At 44.8% G+C, this 25,314-nt stretch overlaps 1 long non-coding RNA gene across 1 annotated transcript in view; it reads left to right on the forward strand.

The window, feature by feature from the left end:
* LOC311524751 overlaps positions 1 to 2,177 on the forward strand; it is an 87,458-nt gene extending 85,281 nt beyond the window's left edge. Inside the window, exon 4 of the long non-coding RNA XR_014712612.1 lies at positions 1,724 to 2,177. This is a non-coding gene — a long non-coding RNA (uncharacterized lncRNA). The remainder of the gene's footprint in view (positions 1 to 1,723) is intronic.
* The last annotated feature ends 23,137 nt before the right edge of the window (positions 2,178 to 25,314 follow it).

Raw genomic sequence — 25,314 nt, forward strand, 5'->3', positions numbered from 1 at the left:
CTACGCTGAATACTAAGTTTGCCTAACATCCTGTTAATGTTTTCTAACCCTAATCTTTCTGTAGACAAGCCCAGTGGGAAAGGATAAAACATTTGACAGTAGTGACTAGGACAGGGGTGGGCAAACTTTTTGGGCCGAGAACCACATCTGGGTAGGGTAATTGTATGCAGGGCAGGGGGTTGGGGTGCGGGAGGGAGTATGGGGTATAGGAGGAGGTGTGGTGTTCAGGACGGGCTCAGGGCAAGGGATTGGGGCAGAGGAGGAGTGCGGGGTGTATGAGGGGGCTCAGGGAAGGGGGTTGGGATGCAGGAGGGGGCTCAGGGCAGGGGTGCAGGAGGGGTGCGACAGGGGGCTCAGGGCAGGGAGTTGGAGTGCAGGAGGGGTGCGAGGTGCAGATGGGGGCTTAGGGCAGGGAGTTGGGGGGCAGGGTGCAGGAGGGGTTCGGGCTCTGGCCCAGCGCCGCTTACCTAAAGCGGCTCTAGGGTGGAAGCGGCGCGCACCGGGGCCAGGGCAGGCTCCTGTGTGACCTGGGCGGGGGGGGGGCTACAGGGTTCCGTGCGCTGCCCTTGTTGTGCCTCCAGGTACCTCCCCCGAAACTCCCATTGGTCGCGGTTCCCTGTTCCCAGGCAATGGGAGCTGCAGGGGGTGGTACTTGGGAATGCACGCAGCCCTCTGCTCCCCCTCCACGGCCACAGGGACGTGGTGTTGGCCACTTCTGAGAGCAGCGCAGGACCTGTGGCACCACGGGGGGGCAATCCCACGGGCCAGAGCCAAAGCCCTGACGAGCCAAAGCCCTGACGGGCCAGATCCGGCCCGTGGGCCGTAGTTTGCCCACCCCTGGACTAGGACTTGGGCGCTGCTTGAGAGGCATTTCTTTAGACATATAAAGATAAACTTCTCAGTTTCTTTGGGGCAACTTCCTTCACCAGGGAAGCCCCAGTACTTGGCTTTAAGGGTATGTCTACGCTGCAGCAGGGAGCGAGCCTCCCAGCCTGGAGAGAGAGACTTGTGCTAGTTGGGCTTGAGGTAGCAAGCTAAAAATAGCGGCACGGACCTCACGGCTCGCGCTCTAAGCCTAGCCGGTCAGGTGGGCTCTTGAGCCTGAGTTGCGACATCCATGCTGTTATTTTTAGTGTACTAGCATGAGTCTGTCTATCCAGGCTGGGAGGCTCACACCCAGCTGCAGGATAGACATACTCGAAGGGGTTCCAGACTGCAGAGTGCTCTGTCTACCACATGAGTTTGTTTGGCTTCCATAGGAATTTATCTGCTTTGTTAACAGATATTGGTTCACTACAACTCAAGTGGCTTTAGACTGGTGTTTGGGAATTTCACGCAGACCGTTGTGGGGGCGAATCACTGAACCCCAAGAAGAGGGAGTAAAAGAGGATACCTGTACCCTACCCCACTCAGTATTCTTGGTGTAGAAGGGTGTAGACTGAGAAGTCCTCCCCCATGCCAGGGATGTGGTCAGAAGTGCTTCCTGACCATGGGTGGGAACAGAATTTAAGGGGTTTAAGGTAATTGGCTCATCTGGGATTTCTCAGTTATTAAATCACGAGGGAGATTTTCTATGAATCTTACATTTATGAAATTAGGAAGCAGATTGTAGGCAGACAATTCCCCTGGTGGCACCACCTTGGAGGGGGCTGGGCAGCAGGGAGGATTAAATCAAAAATTCTGTTAATGGCTGTGATTTATTGCCTTATCTGTTTTTCTTCAGTAATGGTTTCCATGTGAACGAGAGAAACCGTTGTACATGAACATTAAGGTGTTGAACATCTGGAACTCCCATTGGCATGAATGGGATCGGCTGAAGGTACTCAGCACCTCTCAAGACTGGGGATGTCAATTAACAAAAGAAGGAACCACAGCAAACATATCTGTCCCGGCTCTCTGTGGATGCTATCTTGCCTACAGAGGAAGAGTCAAAGATGGCACACTTGGGCAAGTGATATCACTTCTGCTCTGGCACATAGTTTCTAAGCAGCTGCCCTCAGGAGACTTGTTTGATACACCCCCTGACTCTGACTTCTTGGCAGCCGCTCCCCTTGGTCTAAGCTCGGGTGTGTGAATTATCATGGCACGATAATCCTGCTGGTAAATGATTTCCATGTGTTAAGATGAATGGGTTCTCCTACAATGAGTGACAGTGTGTCACTGAAATACCCTGTATGTGAAGGTTCAGAAAGATTCTTGCTTTTAGCAATTAAATCAGCATGTGCAAACCACGTAGTTGGTGTTCGTTTGTTTGTTTTTTGTTTTTTTTTTTTAGAAACAAAGCTTAGAAATACGATTTCAAACCCCAGTGCTTGGTTAATGACGCTATTAGTGTTTGAGGCTAATATCTGCTGTTAATCATCCCTCTTTAATCCTTCCTTATGTAACAGGAATAGCTGTCCGACACTAATGCCGAGACTCGAATGTACATGTTTGTTGCTCTGTTAATAATCATTTGAAAGATCAGTCTCCAGGTCTCTGTTAACAGGAAATATTAGATTAGCCCCACTCTGCATTGTTACTTGTTAAAGGTACTGAGTTGTACAACAAAAAGGTCTGTAGCTATGGGGCTTTTTCTACTTCGGAAATTGTACTCGTGTTTTGACAACTGTGAACCAACATATAGGTTAGGTTAATTCTAGTGCAGACAAGACACAAATGTCTGTTCCTAGTTGCATATAACCCTAGGGCATGTCTACACTATGGGAGCTACAGTGCAGACCCTACATTGACCCAGTCATTGCTGCTCAGGGAGGTGGATTACCTACAGCATAGGAAAAATCCCTTCTGTCAGTGTAAGAATTTTAGCCATGTATATGCTGGCAGTTAGATTGGTTTAACTACGGCACTTGGTGGCAACTTAGCTAGGTTGATCTAAATTTTAAATGTAGACCAGGGCATATGCTTAAACATGACTAGGAACAAAATGTGGTTTTGTCCCTGCCTACAATTGGCAGTCCATTTTCATTGTGATGCAGTGTCTCAGAGTTGTATTGAATTCATCTTTTCCTTGCCACTCATTTAATTGCAGTGGTGAAAAGTTCTTTCCTCCATTTTTGCCAGCTAGGAGGCCACGTCCTGAGGGTCAGGACCAGGCCACAACGCCTGCTTTTATCACCTCCACCTCAAACTGCTAGATGCGGTACTCTGCCTGTGGCTGACCAAGCCTTGCAGAGGCTTCAGCTGGTTCAGAGTCTTGCAACACCCCTCTTAGATAAGAGTGACTAGAAGCAGGGGCGCTGGAACAGGGGGTGGGTGGGCAGTAGGCCATGGCCCCGTCACTTTTAAATGTGGGAGGGCTGTGTTCTCCCACTTTTTACAGCCATCAGGGCAAGCAATGGGAGGAGTGGTGGAGAGGAGTGAGTGTAGGTGTGAGTCTTGTGGGGAAGGAGCAGCGTGGGAGCAGGAGCTCGGGGTGAAAGGGCAGTTGGGGAGGGTGTGGCTATGGTTTGGGTGCCAGTGGGCCCCCATATAGGGACTTCCTGCAGCTCCTGACTAAAGACATTATGTAGGTTGTTGGTGCTCTGTGCTGACTCCCCATTTGATTCAGGATTCATTCCAAGGTCCTGGCCCTAATCTAAAGGGGTAGGGCCCAACTCTTGAAGGGGCTGCTTCTCCCTCTATGCTGCACAGTAACAGCTGCAGTCAATGGTGATGTTAAGCTGATGGTCCCTGTGAAGGTCTCAGGGACTAGGTTTCTGGGGGGAATGCTACTTGCTATGGATCAGGATGAATCTAAATCTTGCAACTTTTAGTGCACCCTGTAAGATCATCTCTTCCTTCGAACCATCCCTCAGTAATCATGATGGAAGAAAAATGGCCTGTTAACACACTTTCCTGGCAGACCACAAAGTAATCACTCTGATCATTGCAGCATAAAATAAAAGAGAAGAGGGGCAGTGTCTGGGCCTTGATGGATAGGCATGATGCTACTCAGGTGGTACCATGAGAGGTTCATTAAATATCCACAGACCAGATGGTCCTCAAACAACTTTCCTGTTTGGAAGCACGTAACACCATTTGACTAGGAAGCCAAATTGAAACGGGAGATCTTGGTGCTGGTGAAACAAAAAACTTTGCTGGATGATCCGCTGCTTCATTGAGCCCAGCTAGACTCAAGGTAAATGTCATTTTTCACTTTAGCAGTCTAATCAAATCCCTCCCAGTGTTGACATTTTCATGGTAGGATTGAGCAGAAAGCGAATTTATTTATTCTCCTTTCAGGCGATTTCTAATGTTTATGTAACAACGTACCTTCTCACAGTAGCATATACAAACAAAGATCTCGCCTCTTTGAAGAACAGCACTGTCCTCAGTACTGCAGTCACTGGGGAACAAAGTAGCCTTGTGATTTAATATCAAGGAAGATATGCCCTTATCACCACTGTTTTACTAGGCCTGACACAGAACTGGAATCCAGTTATGTGTAAATAACTGAAAAGCGTGACCCAGGATAGTGATCTTTCCATAGATACCGAATACCAGGATTCCATAGATACTCTATAAATTGCTGCTGGGCTTCCTAGCTGGCTTTTGTGAAACATTAATTTCCTTTTTCAAAAGCATAAAGGTCTAAACGCTTTTGTTTTAATGAAGTGGGGTGGCCACCCTCTCTGTTTTGTGAACAAAGTTTTTGGCCTGTCTGCTGCTACTGGTTTCTAAATGACTCTGTGTAACAGCCATATGGAACTGAGAATAATTTCCTAATATGAATAATTAAGCAAATACTGTCTATGGCAGAATGTTGCCTTGACTTTCTCTGTTGCAATAACTGGTTTGTGCCTACTGAGTCTGCAAAACATGCAAATAAAATACCTGCCATTTTAATTTGGTGTGGAATTTGCTCCATGTGCGCATGAATGAATAATATCCCTAGCTGGAGTTGGGTGCTGTACTGGCCAGCCTTGTCTGCACCTCAGCCCTGACCTGAAAGGTCCTGCTAGTCTGGCCCTTAGCTAATCAGTGACAGCTGGGATGCCAAGCTGGGTGGTAGTAGTTTTATGGCGTGGACTAATAGCCACTAGGGATTGTGGTGATTCCCTCAAATTTCTTGTCGCTTGTGTCCACATTACAATTTGAGCCCAGGTCTCCAGAGCTGAAAGACAATCTCTCTTCATGCAGTAACAAAGGCAAGAATGCAAAAATAAATTTAGTTTAAACAAAAATAAGGTTTAAATTTTCTCCCCTAGCCTTCTCAAAACCTAACAAAGAAGAAATCTGGTTATTTCATGTGTAAACCCTACTGTATTTACAGCAAAGCTTGAACACTGGCCAAGTTCTGCCCCCAGATAATGCCCAATTCCTGCTGACTTCAGTGAAAGCACAGACTGTACGTAGTAGAAAGATTAAATGGAAGCATGTGCTTAGATTATTTTAGTTGTGCCTGATTGCAAACACAGCTGTTTAAATGGCTTTGTCATACAGTTGCCTATTTTCACTATATGTTGTTGTGCTGTGAGCGTGAGGGGCACTGTGTGGGATCTGTATTGTCTGGGTAGAAATTCTTAACAAAATGATCCCCTAAGAAGAGTTTTTGGGGAACCCCAGTAACAGGCAGAAAGAAATTGCTGGTCTTTAGTGACCAGCTGATGTAGCATGTATTACTGTCCATGTGGATCCAACAGTAGAATAGAGACTACCTGCTTGGGGAAAACAGCTGAGTACATACCACGCTGCTGTTACTGAGTCTTTTGGTCAAACAAAATATTCTTCCTCTGCTTGTAAAAGAGACTGATCTCTTGCAGAAGAAGCAAGAACTTTATAGTCCTGAAATAGCCTCAGAGCAGCTGGAGTAAATTGATGTAGCTCCATTGAGGCTATGTAGACTTAACCCGCTTTACCTTGATCCTCAAGCCCTACTTCTTTAATGACAAGAATACTGCTGTAATTGCGTCCTCGGACATAGTTTCTGGTATGGTTTCCCCAGAAAGATGTGCCGACACTAAACTAAAATAAGTTTGAGAGTGACCGTCTCTGTTTGAGCCTTAAGATGTGCTTTGTGGACATAAGATCAGCAGTTTGGTCTGGACATCAGACTATATGTGTAGATACTTGTGGGAGTTGCAGATGGCTACAAAATCTTCTCTTTCTTATGAAGAGGAATGTCTGAACCTTATTCTTATTCACCTCTGATTCATAACGGCCAACTGACGTGTCTTGTCATAAAAAGATACACAAGTGCATTTTTAAACATCAATGACATAGAGTTACCTGCCAGTTCACTTCATCTGGCACCTATGTGGAATCAAGACCATATAGGAAAACAAAAAATTATGAACTTGAATTGGCATTCAGGGTGTGATGTGCGCACACAATGGCTTTGCATCAAATTCAGCTGAATTGAAGTGCATTTGTTTACTTGAGGGAGCATTGACTAGACTAGATAATACTCAGTCCTGCCTTGAGTGCAGGGGACTGGACTAAAAGACCTCTTGAGGTCCCTTCCAGTCCTATGATTCTATGATTGTCTAGTGGTTAGAGCATTAGCCTGGGAGCCAGTAATGTGTTCTATTCCTGGATCCATCACTGTCTTGTTGGGTGACCTCTGTGGAGCCATTTGACTGCTCTATTTCAGTTTTCCCATCTGCTCTTCAAATGCCTTGTGGTTCTCAGACTTAATGAATGTGTGAGTGTTGTCTCGAGATCCTGGGACGAAAGGTGCGGTGTAATTCAGTATCACTGATACTTCCATGGTCTCAATAAATTAATCTGAAGTGTTGATTTTTATCTTTTGGCTCAAATATAGAATTCCAACAAAGCATGATGATCAACTCAAGTTGAAGATTTGTCCTGATTCAGACCAATACATGACATAGTACTGTAGCCTGTAACTGCAGCACACTGTTATCTAGTAATTCTACTTTCAAATCTCTCTGGAGTAGATCTAATTTAACTCATGGGGGCCTCATTATACCTCTGAGTGGACTTTTCGTTTGGTCAGGCTTTCTTTTGTAAAGTATTTACTGAGAACTACTCTCAGATTACAGCATCTGGTCTGTAGTGGCCTCCTTCTTTCTCCCCCCCCCCCCTTTTTTTTTTAAATTGTTTCAAATAAGTTGACCAAGTCATAGGGAGGTCTGATCTCCCACTGAGGTCAATAGCATTGGATTCATTGATGTTGGATTGGGCCTATAATGAGTTGGTAACACAATCCTGGCTAACCTACAGCCTCTGGGGCATGAGCCCTATTCAGAAGGGAAATCACTTGGTGGATCTGTTGCACTTTGATCCTGGTTTATACAAGACCTCTGGGGTTCATGCTCCTCAGACTTTTGCAGCTCCAGCCACAGAAGGGCCTGGTGGGGAAGAGGCTTAGGTTGTGTCTACACTGCAATTAAGCACCCGCAGCTGGCCTGTGTCAGGCTATGGGGCTGTTTAATTGTGGCCCAGGCTCTGGGACCCTCTGGGGCCAAGGAGCAGGGTCTGGTTATTGTACCATAGCCACTTGTTCCCTTACACACTTTCCCCCCTTGCATGACCCTGATTACTTAAGCCAAGACCACGACAGCTACTCAGACACTCTTGGGCTGACCAGCCTATGACCACCCACAAATAACACAGTATCTATTATGAACAAATGCACAAGGGGTGTGCATCCTAATTTAGCCCTAGAACTGTTTTCATTGCAACATTTAATAACAAAGTGAAGTGATTTCTTCTTGCTGATATCCTTCAACATGAACTGATGTCTTTTCAGGGTGCATAAGTGTTCTGCAAAAGGTTTTTTTGCTTGTGTCAAGCAGAATATTGTTGTAATATTTTCCTTTACTTGCTGTTCAGTGAGATCTGAAAACACACTCTGTCTTACAGTTTGTACAGAATGAAGACACATTGAGTTATTTTTGCAATTTTTTAACCTCACTAACCAATGTTTGTTCAATCAGCCTGAATTCTGACCATCTTTCCCCCCCGCCACCCCATGCTGTCTCTTAGCATGAAAATGGAATGTTGACAACAGAGAATGTTAAGAAAACAGCTGTGTGTTGATCAGAAGCAGTGGCTGAAAACTGAACTTGGAAATTCTGCTACGACAAATTAGCTGAATATATGCTGCTTTTGCTTGTGAGTAGGGTGTTGGCCACCAATGATCTCAAAGCATCCATGCTGCTAGGCTTACACAGAAGTGTTGAGGTTGATTTTGAAGGAAGCTGGGCTCATCTATTATAGTTGGTTGGCTTATACCGTGAAGATGAACTGCTGTAAGAAAAGACTCTGGAAAACCAGGGGCCTAGCGAGAGGCAATGTGGCGTAGTGTCTTGATCCTGTGGCTAAGGAACTGTTTCTAACTTTCTGTGACAAGCTTGTGTATGTTTAAAAGCTTGTCTTTCTCACCAACAGAAGTTGGTCCAATAAGACATATTGTCTCATCCACCTTGTCTCTCTAATATCCTGGGACCAACATGGCTACAACAACGCTGAATACAACACAGGTTCATCAATGGCTATTAACCAACATGGTGAGAGAGACAAACTCATGCTCTGGGTGTCCCTAAGCCTCTAACTGCCACATGCTGGGACTGGACAACAGGGGATGGATCGCTCAATAATTGCCATGTTCTGTTAATTCTCTCTGAAGCATCTGGTAACAAAAGATAGATACTGGGCTAGGTGGACCATAGGTCTGACCCATTATGGCTGTTCTTATCCCTATCCCACTCATGTGTGTGCCCAGATGTCAGACGGGATACCTACCCCACCACCATGGGGCTCAGACCTCAGTCATCACCCCATCAACACCTCCACCCCCCCCCACCCTGCCATTATTTTTAGTTAAAGTCACAGACAGGTTGCAGGTTTCCGTTAATTTTTGTTTATTGCCCGCAACCTGCCTGTGACTTTTACTAAAAATAACCGTGACAATATCTTAACCTTAATTGTGCAGTTTGATTCCAGCTGCAGGCAGCTGCATGGCAGAAGGAGCTGAGGTTTGAAAATATCATGAGAAACATGTACCCTTCTGGTTAAGGGAGAGATTCCTGTAGGGAAAAAAACTAGGCTCTTCAGTGCTAATGCACCATCAGGCCCTAGATAGGACCAATCACTATGGTAAACATATAGTTCAGATATCTATGCAAGTCAGGGCCAGATTTCTGCCTTTCATGCAGTTCGGGAGGCTCAAGATTCTTCCTGCTTGCAGCGAGAATTTCAATGAATAATGAGCTTCTGTTTAAAAACCCCTCAGAACAGCTTAAATTATTTTAAGGCTGCTGGACTGTGTTAAATATTTGTTCTGTGGATGTCTGAATATAAAAAGTGGACAACAGATTCATCTATATTCTCAGTAGTGGGGGGTGGGAGGGAAATAGATATGAATATTTTATAATCTTAATCCTCTTTTCTGGGATGGGAGAGAGTGAGTATTTTGTCCCCCAAAACCACATCTCTGGGTTTTAAAAGTGGAAGCCTGCACTTTTCATTATAGAAATGGAGTCTCCCTTTTTAATTAAGTTACAATGATTTTTCACTCTTAAAACTGTCTAAAGCTATGGCAAAGGCTGGCAGTCTGTGGTTAACCTTTCATTTGTAAGAGTAGTTTGTATTTAAATTCTTGTCAGCTTGGTTAATTAGAAGTAAATGTTGTCCAGGATTATTGGCACACAGCTAATTAGTTGGTTCCCTTAGAAGTAAAAAGTGTTGCTAAAATGTCAAGGGTCTTCCCTGGGGAAGCTGCAAACCTTATTGAAAATAGAACAAAGACAACCTGTGTAATTTCAGGTAAATAGGGTGATATGCAAAAGATTTCAACTTTATATCAATGACAGCTAATAAGGAGCAAACCCAGTACAACTTAATCCCCTGTGTTTTCACACTGCTTGATTGAAACTAACCTTTTCTATAATCTGTTAAATCACTCCAGTCTTTGAATGGTAGGTACCAACCTATTACTCTTCTGCTTTTATTCAGAACCCATCTGGTTAAGCCTTTAAAGGGCTTCAGAAGTGGAGAGGTATGGGTAGCACCAGGTTCAATTTGTGAGGTTTCAGAGTAGCAGCCGTGTCAGTCTGTATTCGCAAAAAGAAAAGGAGTACTAGTGGCACCTTAGAGACTAACCAAGTTATTTGAACATAAGCTTTCGTGAGCTACAGCTCGCTTCATCGGATTTGTGTAACCCCTGGTTAATTCGTTAGTGACCAAGAGATCTGACAGCTGTCCATTGGCTTATGTGAGATGGCAGTCTGGTTCCCAATGGACAAATGTTCATGTCACATTCACTGGCCATCTCAGCAAGAGATGGCAAAGACTGAGTGTCCATGAAGATGAAGCTGCCTCCTCCCTAGAGAAATTGTATCCTTCCAGAGCAGGGTCACGACAGATTGATGCTGCAGCGTGGAGGAAACTTGTACTGTCGCTTCCTGTGCTGTGGCAGCTCAGTGAAAAGATTGCCCAGGAAACGGAAGTTATCTGTCATCTTTTAACAGCGCTGAATTCATTTCACCTGCTGCCTTCTTTGAGAGTTGCACTGCACTTCCATGAACTCCTAACTTTTCCTGGACTAACTACCCTCCCCAACATGCTGAGTTCTAGGGGGCGATTAGGCACCATCCAGTAGTGGCATATGAATGGATATCTCGCAGCGTGCTCTGCTGTAGGCTGAGTGGAAAGCTCACGCTCAGCAGTGGCTCGCTGTCTCTGCAGGGGGCTCCCGGGTGACCTATCTATACTTGGTAACTCTTAAAAGAAAACAAATGCATCAAAGCATCTGGATGCTTTATGTTTGTGATGTTCATGAGCAAGTTGTCCTTGCATAGTGGCTCTTTTGGACAAAACGGTAATGCCTAAGGAGAACGGAGCTATGATTGTGGAGATAGGCTGGAAACATTTCCTTGACACCAGCTTGCCCAAGGACTGAGGCTCCTAATCAAGGTGACAAATATCTTTATGGCTCCTCCCCATCCTCATGCCCTGTCTATTTAACTTACACATTGCTACATCTTCTCTTCCAACACATCAGCCCAGCCCCACCCATCCACCAGCCTATGAATCCATCTGCCCGCCCCAGTAAATCAATCCTCCCCCCATAAAGATAAATTCTCACACCTTGTGCTCCCACCACGCCAATTGTTAAATTCTGGGTGCCGCTTCACAGTCCAAGAGCAAACTCCAGGCTCCCCACTCTCCTCCTAATTAATGAATTCTGCCCACATCTCCTGCTTTGCAGGACACTGCTGCTGCTTTGCTAGCGAAGGCCAAGCTCTTTTCCCCCACCAGCTCTGCTTCCTCTGGTTTCCCCCTCCAAAGATGGCAGCAGCAGTTCCAATTACACTCTGCTCCTGCCTCCTCTCCTCTCCTCTCCTCTCCTCTCACAGAGAAGTGGCACCTCTGATTTGTTCCTCCCTTTCCTTGCTGCTGTCTGTGCTCCCTCCAGAGGAGGCAGCAGCTCCACTTGCCAAGGCACAATTCCTGCTCTCCCTGGGCAGGGAGGTGAGTCAGGTTTTCCGGCCGTGACCTCGGAGCAGTCAGTGTCACCTGTGCCCATCACGTTGTCCCAACAAGGTGTCATTCAACCAGTGTGTTAGACCGCTGTGTGCCACAGGATGCTGGCTGGTTCTAGCTGGAGGTTTAACCCTGGCTTCAAGTCAATAAATCCTTACTCCCAAGTCTTCTCTCTCCATTCCACTTCGTGCTACTGACAGACAACAACTCGGAGCTGACTTTTCTGAGGGATGAAAGTCCCACATGCGAGAGACAAGAAGAAAATAGCCATCGGAAAGGCAGCGCTCTGGGCATGCCACATGGAGGCACTGATGCAGCAAGGGTAGACATCTGAGGAAAAGTTGGATTTTTCACCTGTCAAGACCTCCTGGGGGTGAAATTAATAGGCAGAAGCCTCTTCCTCTGTCCCCTGTTGTTTGTGAAGCTGCAAAAGATATGTGAGTAAAAGTTCAGGATGCCACAAGAATAGAGGCCACCAGAATCTGCAATATTCCGAGTTCCTGGTTAGGCAGGGACAAGTTATTGGCGCTAAATTATATTAACCATATTTTGGGATATCAAATTTGATTTGCAAGAATACTGCCCAACTTTGTATGTGCACATCACCTTTAGAGAGATTGCATTAGCAGCTGCAGCATGCCACCTTTTACACTATCGAATTAGCCGCTGAGTGCCCTCTAAAAGCTGAACTTTTGCTGAAGTGGCTAAATGAATGTTCAGCAAGAAAATTCAATTTTCTGGTTTTAACACTGCGGAGGAAACCAGGTGACCCCCTATTTCCCAGTGATGTGTTCCAAGAGAATAATGCTCACCACATGGTACCCATGTGCTAATGCTAGCTGCAAACACTAAAATCGAAACAGTTGGGTTAAAACAGGGCTTTGATCTTACCAATGTGTCCACTGATGGCATCGTGGACTTTCTTGCCTGTATCTCCAACACTGGTCATTGTGCACTTAAAATGATACGTTAGACATGGGCTCCTTGTGGCATGGAAGCCCATGTGTGGTTCACTACTGTGTCAACAGTATAGTCAGGCCTGACACACTCCCCACACCTCACCCACTGTTGTCATAATCTGTGTCTGAAAGGTGGCATGTAAGATATCATAGGAAAACTGATAACTCACTGATCATTAATATTCTTATATGATGCATGCGCAGGATGTGTACCAACAGTTCTGAATATATTCCAGAATTATATTCTTAAAATGGGTTCAGCAAGCAATGCATAAGCACAGTCTGCCTTAGACAAAGGCGTGTAGGTTTACCTCTGTCTACATATAAGCAGTAAACAGGGTCATCAAACTAAAAAGGAGAGGGGAGATTGCAGGAAATGCAACAATTTGCATTTTAGCAAGCACCCGTGGGGGAAGAAAGAGCATGGAGCTTCCTTCTCCGCCACATTCTGTCACCTTCCTCACAGCTTGAATGAACTTTACTTTGAGGGGTAACTGTCTGTGACAGGGTGGTCCAGTCACCGCAGGGATGGCACCTCCTCCTGGTAACTGGGGAATAGTTTGTGAGTTCATTGCCCCTCCTGTGGTTGTGTGCTGTCTCCCTGTCAGTCTCGCTCTCTGGTTCTGCAGCCCCTGTCTTGCTCCACGCTGATGCCTCTTTGTGACTCAGCCCTCAGGCCAGGTGACCAAATGTTAACACTTCTGCAGTAGGAGGGTTAGTGGGTTATAGATTGTTGTAATGAGCCATAAATCAGTCTCTTTATTGTGACAGTGGTTTTTAGTGTCTAATAAAGTTATGAATTTAAGCTCCCAGGCTTGTCTTTTGAAGGTGTTTCCTTTGAGGACCGACTGAGAGATCTGATACAGAGTGATCATTTTGTGACAAGTTTTCAGCCCGTGAGTAATACGTTATTTTTGCCTTTTATCCTTTTTGCATGAGTTCATTCCAGAGTGCAGTGTTCGTTGGGGCATTTAGTGCAGTGGATGAGATACATCACATGTTGTGATAGGCATGTCTAGGGCCCCTGGATCGTGACAGTTGTGTTGTGGGGGGTGTTGGTCATCGTAGCAGTGGAGATAGGTCTGTGAATTTTGCATCTGTTCTTTTAGCAACGTCTGGTGCCACTTTGAGTTGGTGGGCCCTGGTTTGTGCGGAGCTTGCTTCTGATGATGAGTTCTGGGGAGGGGGATTGAAGGCCAGAAGAGGTGGGGTTTGGGAAAGATTTCTTTCAGAATATGGTCCCCATTGAGGACAGGTTGTAATTGTTTAATGGTTCCCCATATGGGATCCAGGGTTGTGGGGAAGAAACAGGGGTATGAGGTCGAATGGTTGGTTTTTTCCCTGTATTGAAGCAAATTCTCTCGGGGTATTTGGGTGGCCTGTTCCAGCATCCAATCTACTTCTCTGATGGTGTGTCCTTGTTTGGTGAAGGTGGTTTTGAACGTGTTTAAGGTGTTTATCTGCAACTTTTTTCTCAGAGCATACTCTGTGGTATCGGAGTGCCTGACTGTAGATAACACATTTCTTTGTGTTTTTTGGGGTGGTTGCTGGATCTGTGAAGATAAACGTGGTGATCTGTGTTTTTTTTTTTTTTTAAATATATACCATTGTTGTAGGGTTCCGTTGTTGAAGCCCGCAAAAATATTACCTCACCCATCAATAAAAGATTTTATTACCAATAAAAGATATTACTTCACCCACCTTGTCTCTCTATTTTAGTCCTGCATTTTGAGTTTTAGCAAAGTTTTACTCTACTTTTTCCCCATATCTATCAACCTATGGAAAAGTGTTTTAAGATTGACATAATCCTGGAAAGAGTTAGAAACAAAAGAAATGGGAGTAGTGGAAATGTCTCAAACCTCTTTAAGATAGATAGGACTGTGTGGTTGGGTTAACCTTGTTGTTATGGGTTGGGTGACAGTGTAACCATAATCTTTCACTCAGGATAAATGTAAAGAAACCATAGTATCCAAGTGGCTGAAACAATAGCAGTAACTCCCAAAATACAGGTACGGTACATGGAAAACATGTCCCATGTGGCTGAAGGAGTTTCCCTGGAGGCTGATCTAGAAAATGCAGGGCTTCGACTGTTGGAACTTGGACTGTCTGTGTGTGTGGGAGAAGTGGCCAGAAAGCCAAGTAGACAGTACCAGAAGCCCAGGTAATGTGGCTGTGAGAGAGAGAGCTTTTGGGACACAGAGTGCTGGCTGGAAAGGCAAGTTTGGAGCAGCAAGCAAAGGAACTCTCTCTTCCTTTTGATACCTACTGTGTCCAGGCTAATAGAACTTTGTGTATAATCTTTGTAAATAAACAAGATTGCATCAAAGAAAATACCTGGTTTCAGTCTCTTCCCAGCGGAAACAATCCTCAAAGCCCCGAACTTTGACTAGCTGCTCAGGTTAAAGGGGGTAATGATAGTTCACAGAGTCAGAAGACCAGAGCATGCATTAGTTGGCATTTAATATGGGCCTCTTAAGTATGGTTTTACCTACGCATTGCATATCGATTACCCAAACTAACTGTGCACCAGAGCAAAAAGAAACACACTTTTTCTTGAGCAACTTAGACGATTCCCAGCTCGGAGCTGGGTACCTAATAACAATAGAAGGCCCCAATCTTGATTTGTGCCAGTAGTGCCTACTGTGAATTATGTGCCCAAAATAACCCTGGTGATTTCTCCTTTACTGCCATTGATCAAATCTTCATCCAAAGAATTTATGTTCCAGACGCTTCGTTGTCCAATTGTTCTGAGGGTGAAACTTCCTTAACGGGCTATGAAGTAGTTGGGATAGTGGAGATTTTCCTAGAGGTTACCATGTATGGGTTCTTTCTCTCCTTCATCTAGAACCCCTTAGTAACGGCCATGGAAATTCTCTTGAGTACTGTGTGACTGAGGTTGTGTCTACGATGGCCCAGCTGCAGTTGTGCTGCTGAAGTATAGACACTTGCCACAGCAATGGAAGGGTTTTTTTCCATCACTGTAGTAAATCCACCCCCTGAAGAGGTGGTAGCTAGGTGGATGGAAGAATTCTTCCATTAACCTAGCAGCATCTATACCTGGGCTTAAGTAGGCTTAACTGTCTCTCTCAGGGGTGTGGATTTTTCACAGCCCTGAGCAATGTAGCTAGGTTGACCTAAGTTTTAGTTGCAAAAAGAAAAGGAGTACTTGTGGTGCCTCAAGTCCTCCTTTTCTTTTTGTGGATACAGACTAACACGGCTGCTACTCTGAAACCTGTCAAATTTATTTGAGCATAAGCTTTCGTGAGCTACAGCTCACTTCATCGGATGCATGCAGTGGAAAATACAGTGGGGAGATTTATATACACAGAGGACATGAAACAATGGGTGTTGCCATACACACTGTAACAAGAGTGATCAGGTCAGGTGAGCTATTACCAGCAGGAGAGCGGGGGCGGGGGCTGGGGAACTTTTTGTAGTGATAATCAAGGTGGGCCATTTCCAGCAGCTGACAAGAACATGTGAGGAACAGAGGGTGGGGGGGGAGGGGTGGAATAAACATGGGGAAATAGTTTTACTTTGTGTAATGACCCATCCACTCCTAGTCTTTATTCAAGCCTAAGTTAATTGTATCCAGTTTGCAAATTAATTCCAATTCAGCAGTCTCTCATTGGAGTTTGTTTCTGAAGTTTTTTTGTTGAAGAATTGCCACTTTTAGGTCTGTAATTGAGTGACCAAAGAGATTGAAGTGTTCTCCGACTGGTTTTTGAATGTTATAATTCTTGACGTCTGATTTGTGTCCATTTATTCTTTTACGTAGAGCCTGTCCAGTTTGGCCAATGTACATGGCAGAGGGGCATTGCTGGCACATGATGACATATATCACATTGGTGGATGTGCAGGAGAACGAGCCTCTGATAGTGTGGCTGATGTGATTAGGCCCTATGATGGTGTCCCCTGAATAGATGTGGACACAGTTGGTAACAGGCTTTGTTGCAAGGATAGGTTCCTGGGTTAGTAGTTCTGTTATGTGGTGTGTGGTTGCTGGTGAGTATTTGCTTCAGGTTGGGGGGCTGTCTGTAAGCAAGGACTGGCCTGTCTCCCAAGATCTGTGAGAGTGATGGGTCGTCCTTCAGGATAGGTTGTAGATCCTTGATGATGCGTTGGAGAGGTTTTAGTTGGGGGCTGAAGGTGATGGCTAGTGGCGTTCTGTTATTTTCTTTGTTGGGCCTGTCCTGTAGTAGTGACTTCTGGGTACTCTTCTGGCTTTGTCAGTCTGTTTCTTCACTTCAGCAGGTGGGTACTGTAGTTGTAAGAACGCTTGATAGAGATCTTGTAGGTGTTTGTCTCTGTCTGAGGGGTTGGAGCAAATGTGGTTGTATCATAGAGCTTGGCTGTAGACGATGGATCGTGTGGTGTGGTCTGGATGAAAGCTGGAGGCATGTAGGTAGGCATAGCGGTCAGTAGGTTTCTGGTATAGGGTGGTGTTTATGTGACCATCGCTTATCAGCACCATAGCGTCCAGGAAGTGGATCTCTTGTGTGGACTGGTCCAGGCTGAGGTTGATGGTGGAATAGAAATTGTTGAAATCATGGTGGAATTCCTCAAGGGCTTCTTTTCCATGGGTCCAGATGATGAAGATGTCATCAATGTAGCGCAAGTAGAGTAGGGGCATTAGGGAACGAGAGCTGAGGAAGCGTTCTTCTAAGTCAGCCATAAAAATGTTGGCATACTGTGGGGCCATGCGGGGACCCATAGCAGTGCCGCTGATTTGAAGGTATACATTGTCCCCAAATGTGAAATAGTTATGGGTGAGGACAAAGTCACAAAGTTCAGTCACCAGGTTTTCCGTGACATTATTGGGGATACTGTTCCTGACAGCTTGTAGTCCATCTTTGTGTGGAATGTTGGTGTAGAGGGCTTCTACATCCATAGTCGCTAGGATGGTGTTTTCAGGAAGAGCACCGATGGATTGTAGTTTCCTCAGGAATTCAGTGGTGTCTTGAAGATAGCTGGGAGTGCTGGTAGCGTAGGGCCTGAGGAGGGAGTCTGCATAGCCAGACAATCCTGCTGTCAGGGTGCCAATGCCTGAGACGATGGGGCGTCCAGGATTTCCAGGTTTATGGATCTTGGGTAGCAGATAGAATACCCTTGGTTGGGGTTCTAGGGGTGTGTCTGTGTGGATTTGTTCTTGTGCTTTTTCAAGGAGTTTCTTGAGCAAATGCTGTAGTTTCTTTTGGTAACTCTCAGTGGGATCAGAGGGTAATGGCTTGTAGAAAGTGGTGTTGGAGAGCTGCCGAGCAGCCTCTTGTTCATATTCCGACCGATTCATGATGATGACAGCACCTCCTTTGTCAGCCTTTTTGATTATGATGTCAGAGTTGTTTCTGAGGCTGTGGATGGCATTGTGTTCTGCACGGCTGAGGTTATGGGGCAAGTGATGCTGCTTTTCCACAATTTCAGCCCGTGCACGTCGGCGGAAGCACTCTATGTAGAAGTCCAGTCTGCTGTTTCGACCTTCAGGAGGAGTCCACCCAGAATCCTTCTTTTTGTAGTCTCGGTAGGAAGGTCTCTGTGGGTTAGTATGTTGTTCAGAGGTGTGTTGGAAATATTCCTTGAGTCGGAGACTTTGAAAATAGGATTCTAGGTCACCACAGAACTGTATCAAGTTCGTGGGGGTGGAGGGGCAGAAGGAGAGGCCCCAAGATAGGACAGATTCTTCTGCTGGACTAAGAGTATAGTTGGATAGATTAACAATATTGCTGGGTGGGTTAAGGGAACCATTGTTATAGCCCCTTGTGGCATGTAGTAGTATAGATAAGTGTCCTTTTTCTTTTGTAGAGAAACAAAGTGTGTGTTGTAAATGGATTGTCTAGTTTTTGTAAAGTCCAGCCACGAGGAAGTTTGTGTGGAAGGTTGGTTTTTATGAGAGTATCCAGTTTTGAGAGCTCGTTCTTAATCTTTCCCTGTTTGCTGTAGAGGATGTTGATCAGGTGGTTCTGCAGTTTCTTTGAGAGTGTGTGGCACAAGCTGTCGGCATAGTCTGTGTGGTATGTAGATTGTAATGGATTTTTTACCTTCAGTCCTTTTGGTACGATGTCCATCTGTTTGCATTTGGAACTGTTTGCAGTTTTGGTTGTAGACCATGCCTGAGTCAGGAGTCAGACTTGTCCTTAATAAATATTTAACTTTGTGTATAATTGTACTTAGCAAATACTTATTACAATATATAAAGGGGCATATTGTTTGCAGTTATTCTTTAATTTAACAAGTGAATATAGCTCATTAGCCTGCACAAAATAGACATTATAGTGTTCTGCATTTTTTCAGTTGTTAAAACTTTGATTTCCCATTATATGCAGGTTTAGCAAAGTGCTTATTATTATTTATTATTATTTTATTTAATACCAGCTTCCAAAGAGGACGAATCAGCAAAGCATTGTGGATTCTAGGCTTTCAGGGAAAAACATGTCTAATGATGGTGATTATTTCCCAACAAGAGTTTGCAAAACCCACCAATACTTGCACGGTTTCCTTTAAATTCTTCCTACCCTTTAAATTCTTCCTGAGAAGAGAGTTTTTGAATGAGGGCATGTCTACACTACATAGAGTGGCACATCTTTGATGCTGCAGCTGTAGCACCGGGATGTAGATGCTTCCTACGCTGAGCTGATGAAAGGGGTTTTTCTGTCGCTGTGGTTAATCCACCTCTGGGTTGACAGAACAATCCTTCTGTCAGCCTAGACATGTTTGCGCTGGGGGTTAAGTTGACCTAACTGCAGTGCTCAGGGTGTGAAATTTTTTACAGCCCTGAACAACTTAGCGAGGTCCATCTAATTTTTAAGCGTAGACCATGCTTAAGTCTTGTTTGGGTCTGATGCTGACTAAAGAATTATATAGCAATGTGAATAGAAAAGGAGGACTTGTGGCACCTTAGAAACTAACAAATTTATTTGAGCATAAGCTTTCGTGAGCTACAGCTCGCTTCATCGCCATATGAATGACATCAGTCTTTCCATGTTTGTTTTATTTTATCCTAACTCAGCTATGGAATTTAATATTTCTCCCAAACTGTGCAGTGATGTTTGTAAGGAAGTGGCATGTCAGATTTAAACATATGATACATTTTCAATTTGTTTTTATTATTCTTTATTGCCTATTTGACTTCTATAGAATGAAATGACAGCTCTTTAGGTGAGCAGTTATTACTGATTTACCTGATTGTTTTGAAATGCTGACTGTACTTTTTTCTTTAAAAAAAAAAAATTACCTACATATGTATTTAAACCACTCCACATCATTAAACAATCATAGCTGATTTTCAGCTCTTCCCAGAATCTTACTTAGCAGGAGAAATATTGTAGCTCCTGATAAAAATGAAGGCTGGATTACATTAACATAAATATTTTAATCTTTTACATTTGTGTCTGAGTTGAAATTCACAAACATTTTCAGTTAAACTGGTCAGAAATCAAAATAAACCCTACCCCAAACTTTATTAATAGTATTTTCCCATCTTTTCATGAAAACACCTTCAATTGAAATATTCTGAGTAGCACTAGGATGGCTCCGTATATTGGAAGGAGGTCAAGGACCAAAATCTGGATAAGGAAAGAGCTTCCGGACTTTGTATAGTTGACTTATTACTCATCAAGTTAGATGTTGATGTTAGCACAGGCTGAGTTTCCTGTATAACTGTTTGATTTGTAATGCATCCCAACTGACCTAGCCTAAGGCTTATCCAAACATTCCAGTCCATACCACCGCAAATATCTTTCTCTAGGTTGCCCTGAGCAAGGACTCAACCTCCATTTATAGTATTTGATACATCTGTTGCTTGCATGGAGAAAAGCAGAGTTTCCTATCAAAGTGAACACCTCATTGTTCTGATAGGCTAGGAGTTTATAACGTTTCCTTCATTCAGGGCTTGGATCTGCTGGAACATCATGTTGCAATCATCCTCCTGTGTTTGCTAACCTTTCACTAAACCCTGCTTTTGCTCTAGTATCCAGTGTTAAATCTCAGCTACTAGGGGCAGTTTTTTAAAGGGGCCTCAACCTAATCTCTAATTATGTGCCATCAGTTTTGTGTCAGCCCGCCACAGGGACAAATGATAGCATTCAGGCTTGTACTGCCTGAACTGTACAGCAATTAAACGTCTAAATGCCGTAATTTGTGCCCGTAGTTTTGCACCTGGAAGTAACTGTCAGCGCAAAATGAGAAGCTGTTTAAAAAATTAGGCCCAAATTTTCAAAAGTGCCCTCTAACTTTGCATGCTTAATTTTTGGGCACTCCAACCCGGCAAACCTGGTGGCTGAGGTTAGGCATCCAAAAACTGATGTGCTCATAGTCAGAGGAGACCTTTGAAAAAGGTAGCCTTAGCCAGCGATCTCCAGTGCTGTGGGCTATCCTATCTCATGCTGGTGCCTGAAAAACTGTCAGGGTCAGACAGTAGACCACCTTCCTTGTCCCTGGCAGCCAAATTGAGTTCTATTATCTGTAATTCAAGAGTTTAAGAATTGGTGTGTCCCTCTGTGGCAGAGTGAACTCAGGACAGAGACAAAAGCAGCCTTCAGGAAATTCTTAGGCGATAGCCTCTTTCAGAAGAAAGCTTAACCTGAGGTTTATGACATTCTTGTTGGTTATTACCTACGAATTATTACCTACCAATCCCAGGATGATGGTCATTTTGGACCTTCTCCAGTGTGGGTATTCTCTGTTTGGAGTAGGGTGAGAACTCTGCTGGATAGAAATTAGCATAACTCTGCTGACATCAGTGGTACTGCATGTCTTCACGTACAGCTACAGTGTAGTGATTTAGTGAAGACGCTACTACGCTGGCAGGAGAGCTTCTCTCGTTGGTGTAGTTAATCCACCTCCCTGTGGGACGGTAGCTATGTCGGCGGGAGAAGCTCTCCCAATGGACCTAGCACTGTCTACAGTGCGGGTAGGTTGGTGTAACTATGTCGCTCATAGTTATACCGATAGAGGTCTGTAGCGTAGGCCTGGCCTGATTTACACGTGCTGAGGAACAGGATACCTGAGGCCAGATTCTTCAGTCTGATTTGTGTAAAGTGCCTCCCTAAACCAACCAGCCATTGGAGTGGATGTGAAGAGGCAGAGCAGAGCATGTGTCTGCCGCACCCAGACCTCCACTGGCCCTGAGGGAACTGCCTCAATGTAGCCCTAACTTGCACCAGGGCCAGACAGCTGAGGATGGGAGCTGCAACTGGCTCCCAGCAGCTACTGCTCTCCCCTGCGTCTGAGCAGATTGGCTTCACTGTCAGCCAGTTCAGGAAGCAGGTGGGGGGTCACTTTAATACAGCAGACTGAATAACTCTGTGTCTCTCTCGGGTTACCAACTCAGACTGAAGCTATTCAGGGAGATTTTCCACCCCCCGCCCAACATGATGTAATGTCGTATTCTTAAATTATCCTATTAAAATCTCCCGGATTGCTTTCAATAGTCACCGGGAGATTGATGCCGATCCTGGAAGGTTGGCAACCCAGTTCTTCGCAGAAACAACCAAAACAAAACAAAGCCAGCTCCTTCGAGGAGAATGGATCATCGTATACATCAGCTCCTCGCCTCCTATGTTACACGCAGCCTTCCCCCAGACTTGCCCATGGCTGACCCTTGCAATGGGACAGTACTGCACTGGGACCAGGGTAAATCCCATGCATGGCCCTAATGGATACAGAAAGGTCAAATATAGGAAGATGCCTTTTAGGGCCCCTCTCCAGCAAAGCATTTAAGTATGAGAATTGTCCATTGAGTTCACGGAGATTATTCCTGCTAAATAATACCAGCCCTTATAGTGCTTTTTACTAGTAGATCTTAAAGGTAAATGTTTGCAGGATTGGGGTATGAACTCTCAAACAGAAGGAGAGTCTGCAAACCACTAACGTCCGCCTTTTGCCGTGGGGCATTGTTCCGTGTGGACAGGGGGGCACGGATCACTGGTTAGTGTCTCAGCATTATTGGTCTCCCACTTGATCTTATACCAGTGTGGCACAGGCCAGAGGCAGCTTTCAAGGGCAGGAACAAGGGAAAGTTTAAAAAAAAAATTATCTGACATTTAGACACAATTTTCAGTCAATGCACCTCCTAAAGAAGGAAGTGTGGGGGGGGGGGGAGAGAGGGTACAAAGAATATTTTCACCTGCAGCTTCCAAACTGGCCTGAGAGCTAACTTGGATTAGGCTTCTGCCTCTCTGAGTTCATTTGAAGGGGAAAGAAGGAGAGAAAAGGGGAAAACTTCCTCGGGGAAATAAAACATGTTTCTTAAAATTGATTTTTCAAATACTCTGTTTACCAAGTTAGGATTTTCAGGAGGTGGGGAGGATTTTTCATTATTTCACAGGAAAAACATATTTAGCTATATTTTTAACCTCCTCAACAATAGAAACGCTATCCCAGGGTATGTGGCTGTAAGGACTGTAGTGTATAGCCGTGATCCTTCACCTGTTGAAGTCCAAAGTGCGGCTGCTGTAGATATCCATGGTGCAGGATAAGACATTAAATGTGGATCTCAAGTACCGAAAACACTCATCCTTCACCAAGCACTGGCTGCAGGGTCTCTGAGGCAGGCAGGCCGTTAAGCAGAGATCCAGGGCAATCAGGAGCCGCAGGGGTAGTGCTAACTGTTAAAAGTTCGGAGACTTCTGTTCGGGGGTGACTGTTATTAGCCTGGAAGGATGTTTTTCACTGAGTAATGATACCACAGGTCCAAGTTCACGAGGATAAAATATGGTTTAATGGCTGTTCAGGGGCAGAGCAATCTTTTTGTGTTATCTGTTTTCAAGCGAAAGGAGCCTTGCCAGAGAACAAACCATCCCAATGTTTTGTTTTATTTTTATCTCCTAAATAAAATGCAAGCAAAAGGCCAGATCCTGGCCCCACCAGCCCTCTGCAGAGCTTGCTGGAGTGATGCACCTATGACCTTGAGATCTCATGAAATCCTGATCCCCTCTGCTTCTTCTGGGGGGGGACCTGCGCCGGGGACCTGCGTCCAACCTGTCCCCTCTCCATGATTCCCTCAGCAGATGGGTGGATTAGAAGGCAGGGAGAATGCACAGTGCCTTCCCAACACCACAGAGGGATGGGTTCCTCCCAAGCAGGGAGGTTGAGTGGACTGTTGAGAGCAAGAAAGGGATCTCCCAGGATACTTCATGGATGGGAGTCAGGGACCCATTGGGGCAAAGAGAGCCCCTCACCCCACCAATGCAATGAGGAAAGTAGAAAATACTAAGCATAACTTTAGGGGTTGTAACTGGAGGCTGGAGCTGAAGGGTATTAGATTCATTGGCAACATAGTGCGACTCCCCTCACTTTCATTTAAATCCCCCCTTCTCCTTCCCCTCTCCCTCGGTCTGTTATTTTTATTTTCTCTGATACAGATTGTAAACACTTCTGAGCATTTTGTGTCTGTATACAACACGGTACAAAGATACTGTGCTAGACGCACATATAGCAATTATAAAAGAAGCTGGTCCTTACAGTCCAGGCAACAGCCAGCCTGTGCGATGCTAAATGGATTTTCAGTTTGTAATTCTGTTTAGAACTAACGTGAGCCTTATTATATTATGCCCTATTTTTCTTCCAAAACCTTCCTAATATCTTCAACATACTGGTCCTCCTAGACCCCTGGGAACATCTTCCATGGTAGGGGTACTTTAGCCTGTGCTTCAGCCAGAGAAAAGTCATCATTCTCCCCATCCTGAAAGAAAGAAAGAAAGAAAGAAAGACATCCATCCACTTGGCATTCACTTCTGCGGCACAGGAGCTGAAGGGAGATTATTCAACAATAGACTCAGATTTTCAAGGTAACTTTTTACTTCTTGGTAAGGACAGTTGTTCCATCTCTTTAAGAAGAGGCAGGAACTCCATTGTTTTAACATCTGGAAAAGTTCTCTCTCCTACTCAGTGACCAGTAAATAACCAAACAGTATGGCCAGAGTACGAATTTTGTGAGTCGGTTTCGTGAACTAAGGTTATATTTTATTACTTGTAGGATTTTAATGAATATATTACATTTCTCTATGGTACTTCTCTACTTGTTAAATTAGTAAATAGCTGTGGCAGTACAAAGGGTTTAAGGTTCCCAAGTGGGGATGCTTTGTAGGATTGCACATAATTTGAATGGGTGCCACAGTGTGTTCCTTGAGATGGGCCCAAACCACAAACTTCAGAGCTGGATCAGAAGTCCACCAAAGTTTGGAACCCCTTGTGTCTGAGGTTTGGGCCAGCTGTGAGGTTTGTAGTCTGATTCAGACTTCCTCACAGTCTCTGGGAGCAATCAGATTTGGAATTCTGGTTGGACCCATCAGTAGTTAAGAATGGATATATTTTTAAAAGATGTGTTTTTTCCAACATAATGTCACCAAGAAAACACTTGCAATAACTTTGTAGAGATAAGCACCGTAGGAGTCTGGAAACTGAAGTTGGATACGGAGAACTGGACCATTAGCTATACTAGTGATTTTCATGAAGGGGGACATGGTCCCCAAGGTGACTGCCAACAGGTTTTTCGTGGGATGTGGTGTGTGGTTCTAATTCTTCTCCCATTCTGTACTCCAGGTCTTCCCAAGGGCACGTTTGCTCACTTAGTTGAAACCCATCCTCCTCAGATGCCAGCAATGGCACCCAGATCTCTACAACAATTCCCACATTGCTGTTCATAAAATATTGTGGGAAATGGCACAAAGAATTCAGGGGAGCCTCGGAGGAGAGTAGTATAATCGGCAACCTATTCCACAATTACTTATTCGGGGACAGGACTTAGACAGAGCCTGTGTGGTAATATCATGCAGCCTGAGTGATGTTGGCAAGCTAGAAAGCAAGGCCCGTGAGGGCCCAGCAGAAACCCTTTTGTGTTGAGTATAGCTGAATTCTGTCTCTTCACGGTCACAAGGGACACGACAAGGAGGCATAGTGGTGAGTGACTAAACATAAGGTACGGGTC

The sequence above is a fragment of the Lepidochelys olivacea genome (assembly GCF_965140295.1).
Source record: "Lepidochelys olivacea isolate rLepOli2 genome assembly, chromosome: 8".
In the NCBI taxonomy this organism is placed as follows: Eukaryota; Metazoa; Chordata; order Testudines; family Cheloniidae; genus Lepidochelys; species Lepidochelys olivacea.